Here is a 16,907-nt window from a genome sequence, read left to right as displayed (position 1 = left end):
ATTTGACAAAATCCAACATCCATTCCTACTAAAAACTCTTGAGAGTATAGGAATAAATGGATTATTCCTTAGAATAATCAGGAGTATATATTTAAGACCGTCAGTAAGCATAATATGCAATAGAAATAAACTGCAACCTTTCCCAGTAAGATCAGGAGTGAAACAAGGTTGTCCACTATCACCATTACTATTCAATATAGTACTAGAAACGCTAGCCTCGGCAATAAGAGCCGAGAAAGAGATTCAAGGAATTAGAGTAGGAAATGAGGAAATCAAACTATCACTTTTTGCAGATGACATGATGGTATACTTAGAGAACCCCAAAGACTCTGTTAAAAAGCTACTAGAAATAATTCAAAATTTCAGCAAAGTGGCAGGATACAAAATAAATCCACATAAATCCTCGGCATTTTTATATATCACTAACAAAATGCAACAGCAAGAGATACAAAGAGAAATTCCATTCCAAACAAATGTTGAGAGTATAAAATATTTGGGAATCCATCTACCAAAGAAAAGTCAGGAATTATATGAGAAAAATTACAAAACACTTGCCACAAAAATAAAATCAGATTTAAATAATTGGAAAGACATTCAGTGCTCTTGGATAGGCCGAGCGAATATAATAAAGATGACAATACTCCCCAAACTAATCTATTTATTTAGTGCTATACCAATCAGACTCCCAAGAAACTATTTCAATGACCTAGAAAAAATAACAACAAAATTCATATGGAAGAATAAAAGGTCAAGAATTGCAAGGGAACTAATGAAAAAAAACTCAGAGGAAGGTGGTCTAAGTGTACCTGATCTAAAGCTATATTATATAGCAGCAGTCACCAAAACCATTTGGTATTGGCTAAGAAATAGACCGGTAGATCAGTGGAACAGATTAGATACAAAGGACAAAAAAGGGTACATCTATAGCAATCTAATCTTTGACAAACCCAAAGATACCAACATTAGGGATAAAAATTCATTATTCGGAAAAAACTCTTGGGAAAACTGGAAATTAGTATGGCAGAAATTAGATATGGATCCACACTTAACACCATATACCAAGATAAGATCAAAATGGGTCCATGATTTAGGCATAAAGAGGGAGATAATAAATAAATTAGAGGAACAGAGGATAATCTACCTCTCAGACTTGTGGAGGAGGAAGGAATTTATGACCAGAGGAGAACTAGAGATCATTATTGATCACAAAATAGAAGATTTTGATTACATCAAACTAAAAAGTTTCTGTACAAATAATACTAATGCAAACAAGATTAGAAGGGAAGTAACAAATTGGGAAAATATTTTTAAAAACAAAGGTTCTGACAAAGGTCTCATTTCCAAAATATATAGAGAACTGACCATAATTTATAAGAAACCGAACCATTCTCCAATTGATAAATGGTCAAAGGATATGAACAGACAATTCTCAGAGGAAGAAATTGAAACTATATCCACTCACATGAAAGAGTGTTCCAAATCACTACTGATCAGAGAAATGCAAATTAAGACCACTCTGAGATACCACTACACACCTGTCAGATTGGCTAAGATGACAGGAACAAATAATGACAAATGTTGGAGGGGATGTGGGGAAATTGGGACACTAATACATTGCTGGTGGAGTTGTGAAAGAATCCAGCCATTCTGGAGAGCAATCTGGAATTATGCCCAAAAAGTTATCAAACTGTGCATACCCTTTGACCCAGCAGCGCCACTACTGGGATTATATCCCAAAGAAATACTAAAGAGCGGAAAGAGACATATATGTGCCAAAATGTTTGTGGCAGCTCTTTTTGTTGTAGCTAGAAACTGGAAGATGAATGGATGTCCATCAGTTGGAGAATGGTTGGGTAAATTGTGGTATATGAAGGTTATGGAATATTATTGCTCGGTAAGAAATGACCAGCAGGAGGAATATAGAGAGGCCTGGAGAGACTTAAATCAACTGATGCTGAGTGAAATGAGCAGAACCAGAAGATCACTGTACACTTCAACAACAATACTGTATGAGGATGTATTCTGATGGAAGTGGAAATCTTCAACATAAAGAAGATCCAACTCACTTCCAGTTGATCAATGATGGACAGAGGTAGCTACACCCAGAGAAGAAACACTGGGAGGGGAATGTAAATTGTTAGCACTAATATCTGTCTGCCCAGGTTGCATGTACCTTCGGATTCTAATGTTTATTGTGCAACAAGAAAATGATATTCACACATATGTATTGTACCTAGACTATATTGTAACACATGTAAAATGTATGGTATTGCCTGTCGTCGGGGGGAGGGAATAGAGGGAGGGGGGGTAATTTGGAAAAATGAATACAAGGGATAATATTATAAAATATATATATATATATATATATATATAATAAAAAAAAATTAAAAAAAAGAAAAAAGAAATGACCAGCAGGATGATTTCAGAAAGGCCTGGAGAGACTTACATGAACTGATGCTGAGTGAAATGAGCAGGACCAGAAGATCATTATACACTTCAACAACAAGACTATATGATGATCAATTCTGATGGACGTGGCTCTCTTCAACAATGAGATGAACCAAATCAGTTCCAATTGTTCAGAAGAGAACCAGCTACACCCAATGAAAGAACTATGGGAAATGAGTGTGGACCACAACATAGCATTTCTACTCCTGTTTTTGTCTGCTTGCATTTTTGTTTTCCTTCTCAGGTTATTTTTACCTTATTTCTAAATCCAATTTTTCTTGTGCAGCAAGATAATTGTATAAATATATATATATATATATATATATGTATATATATATATACATATATATATATACATATATATATATATACATACATATATTATATTTAACATTTACTTTAACATATGTAACATGTATTGGTCTACCTGCCATCTAGGGGGTGGGAGGAAGGAAGTGGAAAAGTTGGAACAGAAGGTTTTGCAAGGGTCAGTGCTGAAAAATTACATATGTCTTATAAATAAAAAGCTATTAAAAAAAATAATGTACAAAGTCAACAGAATTGGGAACCTAGTGATTCTGAGTGGCAAAAAAAAATAATTCAGGCAACAAGAATTATCTGGAGAATTCATATAAATGTAGGTTCAGGGATCTGAGCTATCCGAATAATTATAGTTTTAAGTAACTAGTTTAAATGTTTATAAATGATATTTTTAAATTAGAGAAAAAAACAAACAACTGTGAGTTCGAATTCCATTTTTTTCTGACGAGACAACCTCAGAGAAAATGTCAGTCCCCGTTTTCCTACTTAAGCTACATAATATACTTCTCCATGTTGTAAATTCTACTTTGCATTAGATAAATATATATAGGATTAAATACATTCACTGTAATTTCAAATGATTTACTAAGATTATAGAGTTGGAATGAACCTTGCTGTTCAGTTGTGTCCAATTTCATGACACAATACTTTGATGCTGTCCATGGGGTTTTCTTGGCAAAGATATTACAGTGTTTTGTCATTTTCTGCTCCACTAGATTAAGGCAAACAGGGCCAAACAGCTAGTTAGTATCTGAGTTGAATCTGAACTCAGATCTTTCTGATAATAGTCACAGTACTGTAATCCCAACCCTTTATTTTATATAAAAAAAAAAAATGGAAGCATGGAGAGGCTGTGACTTATCCAAAGTTAATTTCCATCCATATATATATATATATATATATATATATATATATATATATACTTGACCTTGAGAGTAGATATTTTATCATAAGAGGTTGAATGAGTTTTCAGTATTCTTATGGCAAATGAGAAATTTACAAGCCTGGATTGATAAAATCATTCTGTATAATTCAGAGTTTTATAAAATAACTTGTTTTTTCTCATAGACACTAAGAAATATTAATGAATTGGCATGTAAGTACAAAAGGACAAGACTTTGTTTTTTAATTTTTTTGTTTTTTAATTAGAAGTCCATCATTTTCTGCTATGTACATTTTTTTCCTTTCCTTATTTTGTACTTAAGTTTAAATTTTTTTTTTTTAAGTCTGTCATTCTGATGAGGTTCGTTGCAGGGCAGAAAGTTGTGGGAACCCCCTTCTGGTCAGTGCAGATCCTTCATAAAAGAATTTACGAACCAAAAAGTTAAACTGGCAAAAAGAAGTTTATTATTGGAACTGAGAAGTCAGCCTTTGCTAAGAAGACTGACTTCCTCAGTGGCAAGGTCCTGACAGAGAGAGAGAGATAACATTCCTAGCAGAGAAATCCTGACAGAGGTAAAGAGGGATGTAGTCCTGGGGCACTTTTTGTCGGGATTTCTTTGCTAGGAACTTTACCTTGCCACTGAGGAAGTCAGCCTTCCTAACAAAAGCTGACTTCTCAGTTCCAACAATAAACTTCTTTTTGCCAGTCTAACTTATCAGATTTGTAAATTCTTTTACACAGGATCTGCACCCACCAGAAAAGTTTTCCACAATTCTCTGTCCTGCGCCAAACCTCATCAATTCATTAGTCACATACTACATACTAAGCACTGAGGATATAAAGAAAAACAAAACCACTCCTGACCTCAAGGAGCATACATTCTAAGGTGGAAACAGGTAAATAACTAGATACATAAAAGCTACAAATAGAATGAAAAAAAATACGGAAAAAATGGAAAGGTACTTAGAAGCTAGAGGGTGGGAAATGGAGGAGAACAGGAAACATTTGATTTTTGAAGAAAGCTAGGGAAGATGTAGGAGCATTTCGGGCATGGATACTAACCAGGATAAAAAGGGATTTTATATCCAGTTTTGTGGTGAAGGAAAGGAGTTATCATGGAAAACAAATAGCTTTATTTCAGCAAAAGAGGAGGATTCCAAGTGATAGTTGCAAGACTATATTTACTAGTTTCACAAGACTCAAAAGCAGAAAAACTGGTTGGACAGCTCAAACTATATATCGTTACATCTTCAAAGGTTTTCAGAAAATGAAAATAATTGAGTTCAAACTCTGGAATTGTTTTAACCTAGCTTGTAAAACCTCACTAATCATTGGGGATGGCCAGTGAGTCCCATTCACACACAAATATATAGGACTTGAAACAATTCAACTTTATATTCCCAGGAAGTGACCAACTGTGAGTCACTGACAGATCAAGCAGAGAATGTTTGGTTCCCAGTTTCTAATTCCTGACCCACATCTTAGATTCTTCACACCATCACCTCCATAATAATAGTTGTTATAGTGAGTCACATATGTGCAGACTAAATATGAAACCCCAAATGCAAATAGTGAATATTTTGAGAGCACGAAGATGTAATTTAGTAAACTAGTGATGTCACTTGCTTTTACAAACTGCTTTTGGAACTGCTACATATTTTGAAAATACCCTGCAATTCCTAGAAGAGAACAATGGACAACATTCATATGGGTGATGACGTATGGCATATAATTAAAAGAACAGAAGCTCTTTGACAGATGTAACTTGAATGGTGTTAATAACAACTATAATATATAATAGATTGGGAAACCAAGAATGTGACTCTACTTTCTTAACTATAAGAAGGCAAAAATGTCATGTCACTCACATATACTCTCAAAACAAAGTAAAGCAGAGTCTGTGAACTGAAATTCTCTTTTATCTGTGACTTGACAGAAACTTTTGCTTTATGCTGCACTGACAAAGAAATAAAGCAAAGTACTGCATAAAGTCAGAGGAAAAAAGCCAATGTGACCCTGCTAAGTAGCTCTGATAAGTTTTCTAGATAAAAAAATGTTGCTGGAGAAGAGAAAATAAATGCTTATTTTAACAAAAAGAGAAAATTTTTCATTTAAAAAAAGAAAATTTGCTTTGTACACTATTAAAAAATCAAAAACATCATAGATTAGTGACTCAAGTCTTAAAAATCTATTTTAAAAGCAAGTCGGTAGCATAGTGGCTAGAGTTCTAATGCTGGATCCAATTCTGCTTCAAGCAGTTATTAGCTATGTGTGATCCTAGACAAATTAGTTATTATCTGTCTTAGTTTCCTCATCAGTAAATGAAGATAATAATAGCATCTGCACTCCAGGGTTATTATGTGGATAAGATACTTGTAAAATGCTTTTCAAACCTTAAAAGTATTCTATAAATGCTATTATTATTTTGAATAGGTTTTGAGAGACATAATTCCACATAAATCTCACCATCCTGTATCATATAATAGTAAGAAGGACAGTCTGGCTCTGTGCTATCTTTATTAGATTGTCCATAGAAACAGTTCCATATGTTCATTTCAAAAGGCTCATTTGCTATTCAGAATATATTCAAAGAATGATGGATGATGGAAACCATGTCAGCTAAGGAATAGTAAAGAGAATTGTGTGTTTAATTTATGTAAGGAAAGACCCTAAGGGGTCAAACCATATCTTCTAAGGATTTTCTGGACTTTGTGATCACCCTACTCCTGAATTTTCTTTTATATGTTGTCTACTCCATTTAACTCCTGAAACCTAGGACCATCTTGTTTGTTTTTTTTTTTTTATTTGCACAGGACTTGTGCAAGCATTTAACACCTTTTCATTTATAGATATATATAATCTCAACAAGAATCACAATTATGTTTAATATCAGTGAGGATCTATTTCTCCTGATATTAGAAACTTGGCTTGATTCTGCAGCAATTAAGAGGATCAGTTGCTCATCTCTGAGAGTCCATTAGTTCTTTTAGGTTGGGGAAAGGGGCTGCCATTTAATCATGGGCATACTTTTCTTAAAGCAACTATGCTCCTGAATAGTTGTGTGTGTCCGTGTATGTGTATGAGTATACATATATAAATAATTTTGTGCAGATCAAGTATATTTTCAAATTGCTATAGTAGAAACTGATGGGGGGGCTTGTATAGTGAAAATAATCATCCCCTAAGATCTGTTTAAGGTTTCCTTAAAAATAGAGAGAGTGCAAAATATGCATTTGTGTTAAGATAAACATCCTTTAACTTCTTTAGAGTTAGTTAGCTTTATCTTCAATATATTAGATATTTGCCAAATAAATATATTAAATATTTGCCAAATTAATGCTTGAATTATTAAAATCTTAAATATAACAACATTTTAAAAAATAGAGAGAGAGGAGACAGCTAGGTGGTACAGTGGATAGAGACCAGCCCTGAATTCATAGGGACCTGAGTTCAAATCTGGACTTAACTTCCTAGCTGGGTGACTCTGGTCAAATCACTTAACCCCAATTGCCTCAGGGAAAAAAACTTTATAGGGCTAAATATGACTTTATCATTTTACCACAATAATGATAACCTATTAATTTGAATTAAAATTATTTCAATAAATTGATTTAGCACATGCTTTTGCTAAGTGCTGTCAGGACAACTAGGACACAGACCCTATCCTCAAAGATTGCAATTTCAACCAAAGCTTCGCAATGATCTCTTAATTGTTAACCCTGGGTAGTGTTCCTGATTATAAAGCTGAACCTCTACCCATTACAGCTCACTGGGAAGAACTATACTTATACACTAACAACTAGTTAGATCATGCAACTACCAGAATATGTATTGTTTCCTATTTGACAATATATTTTCAACAAGTACTTAATATTTGAAATGTATAACATAAAATTAGACTTTTACCCTTTTTTTGTTTTTATGGATAATGTTTGGAGTTTTTTTAATTCTAATTTAATGAACAAAAAGGATATTTCTATGTAGAAAGTAGAACAAAAATTATATGTAAAAACATAAATTTCTACAATATACAGCTTGCCTTTTAAAAATTTCATTTTTATTTTTCATTCCAAATGCTCTTCCTTCCTCCTCTCCCTCACCCACTCATTGAGAAGGCAAGAAAAAAAAATTGTCACAAAATATGTCTAGTCAAATAACACATATTCCCACATTAGCTATGTCCAGAAGTAGGAAGGAAAATATAATTCAACCTGAACTGAGTTCATCAGCTATTTTCGTGACAGTGGATAGCATGTTAAATGATAAATCCTTTGGATTTATGATTAGAAATTTTGTTAATCAGAGTTCCTTTGTCTTTCAAAGTTGTTTATCTTTATAATATGATTGTTATTGTTCTCCTGGTTCTGTTCACTTTACTTTCCATTAGTTCATTTAAGTCTTCCCAGGTTTTTTTGAACCTGTCCCCTTCATCATTTCTGGCACCACAATGGTTTTCCACCACCTCTTATATGCTATAACTTGCTCATTTATTCCCCAATTAATGAGCACCTCTTCTGCTTCTAATTCTTTGCCATCATGAAAAGAGCTGCTATAAATATTTTAATACATATGAGTCTTTTACTATTTGATTTATAAAGATATATAAAATGTAATAGTTATATCAAATACAGTTTATCTTTTTTTTAATATATAACAAATTTAACATGTTTCTTTCAAAGTTGTCTCATCAATATCCTTCTAGGCTTCCTTAAGTTCTAGATGTTATTTTAAATGTTCTTTTCTTTGATGAGAGGGATTTCTATATTAGCTAGCTTCTATTTCCCCTCAAATAAAAAAAGAAAAGAAAAATATAATCCTTGTAACAAATTACCATAGTAAATTGAAAAAATACCACACATGTGATATATCCAAAATATATTTCTTTCTACGCTTTAGTCTATCACTCCTATGTCAGAAAGTGGATAACATGTGTCCTCATCAGAACTCTGGAGTCATAATTGGTTATTGTATTGATCAACATTCATAAATCTTTCAAAGTTGCTTTTCTCTATGACGTTGGCATTCTATAAATTGTTGTTCAATTTCTATTTACTCTGCATTAGTTCATACAAGTCTGGTTCCCAATGTTCTCTGAAATTGTCCCATTGTTCATCTCTTATCTGGCAAAATAATATTCATATATTATACTTCAGTTGTTTCCCAACTGATTAACAATCCCTGTTTCCAGTTCTTAGCTATAAGAAAAAGTGCCTCTATAAATATTTTTGACGTTTGGGTCTTTTTCTTCTTTCTTTGATATCTTTGTAGTTTAAGTCTAGAAGTGACACTAAAGAATCACAGCGCATACACAATTCAGTGAATTTAGGGACACAGTTCCAAACTGTGCTCAAGGATTGTACCACATTTCTACCAACAGTGCACAAATATGACCACCTAAGTGACATTTTTTTATCAGTTTCACCTATATAATTATAATTGAACTTTTTCAAAACTTTGCCTGTTCAAAATATATGATATTGTGGGGCATAAGAATGGAATTTGGGGAGGATATTTCAATTTAAATTTCTTGAAGCAACAGGAATGGTATTATTTCACAATTATCTTTCTTTGATTTGGAAATCAGATAGCCAGGTTTTGCCAATCAGATGGACATGAGATAGAAAAAGGGGGTTTTCATTTTTATTTCTCTATTAGTGATCTGGAACATTTTTTCATGGATGTTTTTGTTTTTATATCAGATTCATTTCTGAATATATCATCACTATATTTCCTAGTCAGCCATAAAAAATTTTTTTAAATAAAATCAGAGCTGTATTTTGAATTCCAATTTCCTGTTTTCAGTAAGAAAATAATATATCAATCTGTAATGATGACCAAACTGACTTAAAATAAATTCACTTGTTGACTTTAAAAAGAAAAAGAAAAAAATTAGTTCAACAAAACCAAATAGCATATTGTCTGATAGCATTTTTGTGTAATATTCTATACTTATAGTGCTACATTTTTTGCAATGAATCACATTTTTTCTTTTTATGCTTCATAGCTATATTTACTAAGATGGAAAGAACAGGAATAAAACATTCCCCTCTAATCCCGAGAGCATGGTCTCCTCTATGGAGGAGCACCCTCAGGGATATATTGATCCCTGGGGAGGCTATAATAAAGTAGTTGCCACAAAGCATTTGCCTCCACCAAGTCCACTTCTGAATGAGATATGGCCTATCAATAAGTTGCAACCTCTTGGCTGCCTTTCATTCATGAGGGCAAGGAGATTACTCAAGGCTCTGTACTTCACTAGGTTTAGCTACCCACAAATAGGGGTATGGACTTTCCTAGACAGGCCTCTGGTACTCCACTTTTTGAAAAGTCACAGCCTAGTCTTCTCTGTCTCCCCTACTTTTTTACATAAGGAAGAAAAGAATACCTACAAGTCTGAGCCTTAAGTACTCTCCCCTCTTCAATTCATCCTCATTCAACTGCCAAAGTGATTTTTTTCTAAATTTGGTATATATCTGATTTTGTCACTCCTATATGAACTCCACTGGCTATTACTTCCAACACCAAACATAAAATCTTCTCTTTCGTTTTTAAATACCTTTACAAGTGAGTCCCCTTTTTTCTAGTCTCATCTTTTATTCTCCCCTCCACAATTGGCTTCTCTACTTCTCCACATACAGTACTGATTTCCATGATTTTTCGGTGGCTGTCCATAGCTTAGAATTCTCTCATCTTCTCTCCTTGGTTTTTAAAATTCTTTCAAATTTGAGGTCAAATTTAGCCTTTACTTGTACTCCCCCTCAAAGCTAGTATCTTCTCCCTAAAATGGCCTCCAATTTACTTTGGTTATATCTTATATGTTATTTGCATGTTCTCCCTCTCACCACTCCAATTAGAATGTGATTGATCCTTGAAGGCAGGGACTGTTTTGCCATTTTTTTAAATAAACCCACCACTTAGAACAAATAATAGTTGCTTAATAAATGTTTGTTCTCTGACTGAGTTAAGTCTCCTCTTGCAGAAAGAGGTATGGGGAAGGCAGAGTATCATCAATTCTTTCAACCAAATTTTACATTGTCCTGGGCTAAAAAGCACTAGCTTCGCAGTCTGGAATGCAAATGGTTCTGAGACTTATTACATATGTTATTTGAACAAATCTCTTCATTTCTCAGGCCTGACAGGGTTGAGCTAGAATCTAATTTTGTATCTACTTAGCTGTAAAAGCTATGATTCCATGAAGATCTGAGAATTTGAGCAAAATTGAAAAGTTTTGTCATAGAAGAGTAATACAAATGTTTCATTTGTTAAATAGAATTTTTCATCTAGTTCCCAGGCACATTGATAAGACTTTTTTAAAAATCAGTGTAATTATAATAGAATCGTTTCAAACTTTTGCCTGTTCAAAAAGCATAATATTGCAAGATAGAGGGATGGATTATGTAGATATTTTAAAAATTGATAGTAATGGCATTGTTTTATAATTATCTTTCTTTGCTTAGTCTTTTCAGGGTATGTGATGTAGTTGTACTATATTTGTCTCATTAAAAAATTTGATGGAATTTTTTCTCAATTTTGAGAATAATTTGTACAGCCTAACTAATAATTGCTCTTTGAAAGTTTGATAGAATTCACCTGTAAATACATCTGGAGTGGATTCAAAGTTAATTTGATTTTTTCCTCTGAAACTGGATTAAGATATCTATTTCATGCCCTATTAGTTTGGATACTTAGATCTTGTTAAATATATTTTTATTTCTTTTAAATTCTTAGTAGGAACAGATATAATAAGTTATAGATGGCATGTAATTGTGGTTTTGCATCCAGGTCTTGGGTTTTTTTTAAATTTGTTTTCTCTTGGTCATTTTTGGGGGTCATATTTTTTCACCTTGGTCATTTATTTTGATAATATGATTCCTCATTTTTTCAATGAGGTTAGCTAAGAATTTATTTTTTTTTAATTTTTATTTTATTTTATAATTATAACATTTTTTGACAGTACATATGCATAGGTAATTTTTTTTACAACATTATCCCTTGCACTTACTTCTATTCAGATTTTTTCCCTTCCTCCCCCAACCCCCTCCCCCAGATGGCAAGCAGTCTTATATATGTTAAATATATTACAGTATATTCTAGATACAATATATGTGTGTAGAACCGAATTTTTTGTTGCACAGGAAGAATTGGATTCAGAAGGTAAAAATAACAGTTTACATTCATTTCCCAGTGTTCCTTTTCTGGATGTAGCTGATTCTGTCCATCATTAATCAATTGGAATTGGATTAGCTCTTCTCTATGTTGAAGAAATCCACTTCCATCAGCATACATCCTCGTACAGTATCATTGTTGAAGTGTATAATGATCTTCTGGTTCTGCTCGTTTCACTCAGCATCAGTTGATGTAAGTCTCTCCAAGCCTCTCTGTATTTCTCCTGTTGGTCACTTCTTATAGAACAATAATATTCCATAACATTCATATACCATAGTTTACCCAACCATTCTCCAATTGATGGACATCCATTCATCTTCCAGCTTCTAGCCACTATGAAAAGGGCTGCCACAAACATTTTGGCACATACAGGTCCCTTTCCCTTCTTTAGTAGTTCCTTGGGGTATAAACCCAGTAGTAGTATGGCTGGGTCAAAGGGTATGCACATTTTGATAACTTTTTGGGCATAATTCCAGATTGCTCTCCAGAATGGTTGGATTCTTTCACAACTCCACCAAATCAATGCATCAGTGTCCCAGTTTTCCCACAGCCCCTCCAACATTCATCGTTTCAGTTGTATTACTCTCCCCTTTTATTTTCAGAATTTCAAATCTGGTATTTACTTGGGGGTTTTAAATTTGTTCTTTTCTAGCTTTTTTAGTTGCATGCCCAATTCATTGGTCTTCTCTATTTTATGCAAATAAGTATTTGGAAATATAAAATTTCCCCTAAGAACTGTTTTGGCTGCATCCCATAAATTTTGGTCTTCTCTTGGATGAAATTATCAATTATGTCTATGAATTGTTGTTTCACCCACTCATTGTGTAGGATCTGATTATTTAGTTTCTAATTAATTTTTGGTCTATTTTCCCCTAGGCTTTTATTATATGTGATTCTTATTGCAACAGGATTTGAAAAAGACCTATTTACTATTTCTGCCTTTCTCCATCAAATAGTTCTCATTTTCTATTTGAGCTTTATTGTTTGATTATCTAATTTTTGAAATTACATATTCAGCTCATTGATCCTTCTTTCTTCCATATTGTTAATATACAATGTCTCTTTTAATGCTGCTTTAATTGCATAAAAGAAATTTGAGTATATGATTCTATTTTAGACTTTAAGGACCTTGAGTCCTTAGAGGCTAATTAGTCTTCATTGCATTGATGATTTTAAGTGCATGCATAACCCTTGGTCATGAAGACCCAGAGAAGGAATAGGCTAAATACCTTGTTTACAGAACTTAATATAAACTTGTTTTTTTAAAGGAGGCTAGCTCTTCTGATACATTAAATTTTCTCTGCTCCAATCTGTTAGTAACATTACATACCTTTTAAAGTTTTACTTTGCTTTGTCTACATTGTGCTCTTTCTACTTTTAGCTTTCTCAATCTCTCTTAATTCTAGTTCCTTTCCTCTTTTAATTATTTCCTACTTATAAAAGTTGTTTAAATGTATGTTTTTATTTTTCCCACTGGATTGTGAGCTCCTTGAGGGCAGTAAGTGGTCTTTGCTTTTGTCATCCCGTCACCTCAAATATTATCTGGCACATAGAAGGCGCTTAATAAATACTCAATGACTTATTTTGGAATGACTATTCCCTTTATACCTTATGACTTTAAAATTTTTATACCTTCATGATTTGAGCTCCCTTAATTTTTCAATTTCTAGATTTTCCCATTGTTGATTTCCCCCATAATTTTGTGTGTGTGTGTGTGTGTGTGTGTGTGTGTGTGTGTGTGTGTTTCCTTGACTAATAGAAAATAAAAATTCATGGGGCAAACAGTGTTAGATGAATGCAGTATTGAAAGGCAGGAATCATCCTGTGCCCCAAACCATGTATTACAGTCCTTTCTCCTGACTTCTCTATGATAAGTCCATGCTCAAGAAAATGCCATCCATTTCCTCTCCCTCTCTGTTTTATCACCAATACTTTGGATATTGGATGCCCCCCCCCCAAGACTCACATCCTTTCCCTGGGATAGTAAATTGTTGGTGGAGAATCTCTCAGAAAAAGTATCTTCCAAATGAACAATCTTTCCCTAAACTAATCCCATAATGAGAGTTTGCATTTTCACACCTTCTCCTCTGTAGGAATTCTTTTCATCATTATGTAGTACCTTCTTCTCTGGGCCAAGATTTTTTCTTCCCAATCTTCTGAATGTGCAGCATTCTTCTTCTCATCACTACCCCCATCCTTTTATTCCTAATAAACAATAGGACTCACAGTCACTTCACTATTCGAACACAGAAGATAATAATAATACTGGGAAGTTACATAAGTAGAGTAGTTTGAATTAACACTGCCCCTCAGATAGACTGATCCAGTTATGGGTCCTCTGGACAAAAAGAATATAAAAGCAGATTTTATTATTAGTTTATTTTATGTGGACTTTGATAGTGAACTGCTGATATCCCAGGGAACTTCTTTGCTGGCAACTTTTATCATATTTTACAAACTACTTTAATTCCAGAGCTGCTTTTACTTGCGGATATTTGAATATATTTTTATTAACTGGATAAACCTTTGAACTTTGAGTGATCCATTGCACCAGAAGTCAAATCACAACTCAGATAGCTATCTTCCACTTCTCTTCTCCCATTGGTTTTTGGAATAAATTACTCCATTCCTTTCTCTGAGTTCTCAAAACTATAGAATAATACTGTTATTCAAATTATCAAACCAGTAATATTTATCCAATTATCCAATAATATTTACAATATTCACAATAATTAGCCTTTACAAAGAGATATTTGTTGAAAAAAATGTATGTCATGAAGCAAAAAAAGCATCTCCTATTCCAAAGAGTAATGTCAAATGGTCAAAAAAAAAAAAAAAAAAGAATTCATATAAGAACTACTTTTAAAATCAAATGAGAGAGATTGAGGAAAAAGTTTAAAAAATAAGATCAATTCATGAAAAAAAAAGAGATCAGAAAGTCAATCAAATGGAAAAGGAGATCCAGAATCTTAAGGAAGAAAACAACTCCTTGAAAATTAGAACTGGGCAAGGAGAAGTCAGTAAAGTTATAAGAGACCAAGAAATAATAATATAGAAATATAGAAAAAATAGAAGAGAATGTGAAACATTTCATAAGTAAAACAATGGATCTAGGAAACAGATCATAAGAAAACATAAGAAAATATTGGACTATCTGAAAGCTACAGTCAAAAAGAAAAAAGAATCTTGATAAATTACAAGAAATAATTAAAGGATATTGTCCAAAAGAGAGAAAAGGAGAGGAAAGTAGAAATAGAAAAAAAAATCTACTATCACCTGAAAGAGGTCCTATAGGGAAAACTTACAGAAATATTATAGCCAAATTCTAAAACGCCTGCTTCAAGGAGAAAATGTTATGAACAAGGAAAAAAACAATTCAAATATGGTGGAGCCACAAAACCTAGAAGTAGCTACATAAAAAACCTCAGATCATGGAACACTATATAAGGAAGAGCAAAAGAACTGAGGCTGTGACCCAAACTGTTATACCCAGCAAAGTTGGTTCGGAATTAACAAAAAAAAAGAAAAAAGGATATTCAATGAATTGCCCAATTTTCAGGATTTTGTTGGAAAAAAACCTGAATTTAATAGAAAATTTTACATATAATATCCAAGAGAAATATAAGGCAAACATCAAATACTAATTTTAAGGGACTCGATAAGGACAAACTACTTTTTATGCATGGAAATGTAAATTATATGAATAAAAATAGTTATTAATAATAATAATAATAATAGTTCAAAAGAAGGAATGTAGAGTCAAGTATGATTCTAGAAAGCAAAACTGTGTAGAAAAAGGTAAAAAAAAGAATAATATCTTATATAAATGAGGTGCAAGAGGAAGAATTGACACAGAGGAATGTCATAGAAGAATAATGGATTAAAGAGAGAATAATACATATATACATATGTTAAAAAGTGTTCTAAATTCATAAAGAAGTAAAACACTAAGGGGATAGAGAGCAGGGAGATAATAAGGGAGGGGTTTTTAAAGAAAAAACAACAAATATATTTAGAAATGAATGAAAGTATTCTAAATAAAGAAATAAAAGGGTAAGGCAATAGGATAAGGGGAGGGATAGAAGATGTGTAGATTAACAGGAATGGATAAAGAGGAGAAAACACATATATTTGGAAGGTTATAAAAGTCTTCCAAATTCAAATAGAAATAAGAGGGCAAAGGGAAAGTGTCAGGGGAGAGGATGAAGAATCCTTAGAGAGAGAGTTAAGTAATAAAAGGACTAGGTAGCGAATAGAGGTAAAACAGAGGAGTCAGGAAGAATAGGAAACAAGAGATATACACAAATATAATAATAAACATCAGGAGTAAAACTTATTAGATAAAAAGAAAGCAGGGACAGTAATAATGATCCCAGACAAAATAAAAGCTCAAATAAATTTAATCAAAAGAGAAAAATAGGGAAACTATATTATATATCAGCCATATTAATATTCTTTGAAACTATTTTAAATAGCTGCACTGTATAAGGTTGGAATGCTGTGGTCTAGGGAAATGAGATGGCAGAGTTAGAAAAATATACTCCTTTTAGTAAGGAGTAAAGCCACTTCATGTAAAACAGGAATAAAGATAGAGATAGTGATGAAAGGCATATAAGTGATATGATTTGAGGAAGAGAGGAAAGCAACTTCCCCCTCATTTTTTCTATAGAATAGGAGGCAGTTTCTCAGCCAAGATGGTTGTTAGAGGAGGAACTATGGGAGATTTGAGGAGAAATGAAGAGGTTTAGAAAAGCAGCTGTGATGAATGAAATGGTGAATAAATGAGGGAGGTATATCAACAGTGGGGATCCAATTAAGGTTGTATAATATAAATTTTCAGTGAACACAGACAAAAAGGTTGTGAAATTTTCTTCACTTTTATTTAGCATTACATGTGGTATGGAAGGTCATGAATGGTGAGAGTAAGCCAAGGATGAGGCTTGGCAGGGTGCAATCAGGGCAAAATTGATGAAATAAGATGGTTAGGGACTCAAGAGGAAAAGACTGTATACTTCAACTGATTTATCAGGAGATTAAAATGGGGAAAAGCAAAGAAATTATTACAAGGTTAGATGGCCTGGGAAGAAAT

This window comes from Sminthopsis crassicaudata, chromosome 5, assembly GCF_048593235.1.
Source record: "Sminthopsis crassicaudata isolate SCR6 chromosome 5, ASM4859323v1, whole genome shotgun sequence".
NCBI lineage: Eukaryota > Metazoa > Chordata > Mammalia > Dasyuromorphia > Dasyuridae > Sminthopsis > Sminthopsis crassicaudata.
Note: the sequence above shows the minus strand (reverse complement) of the source record.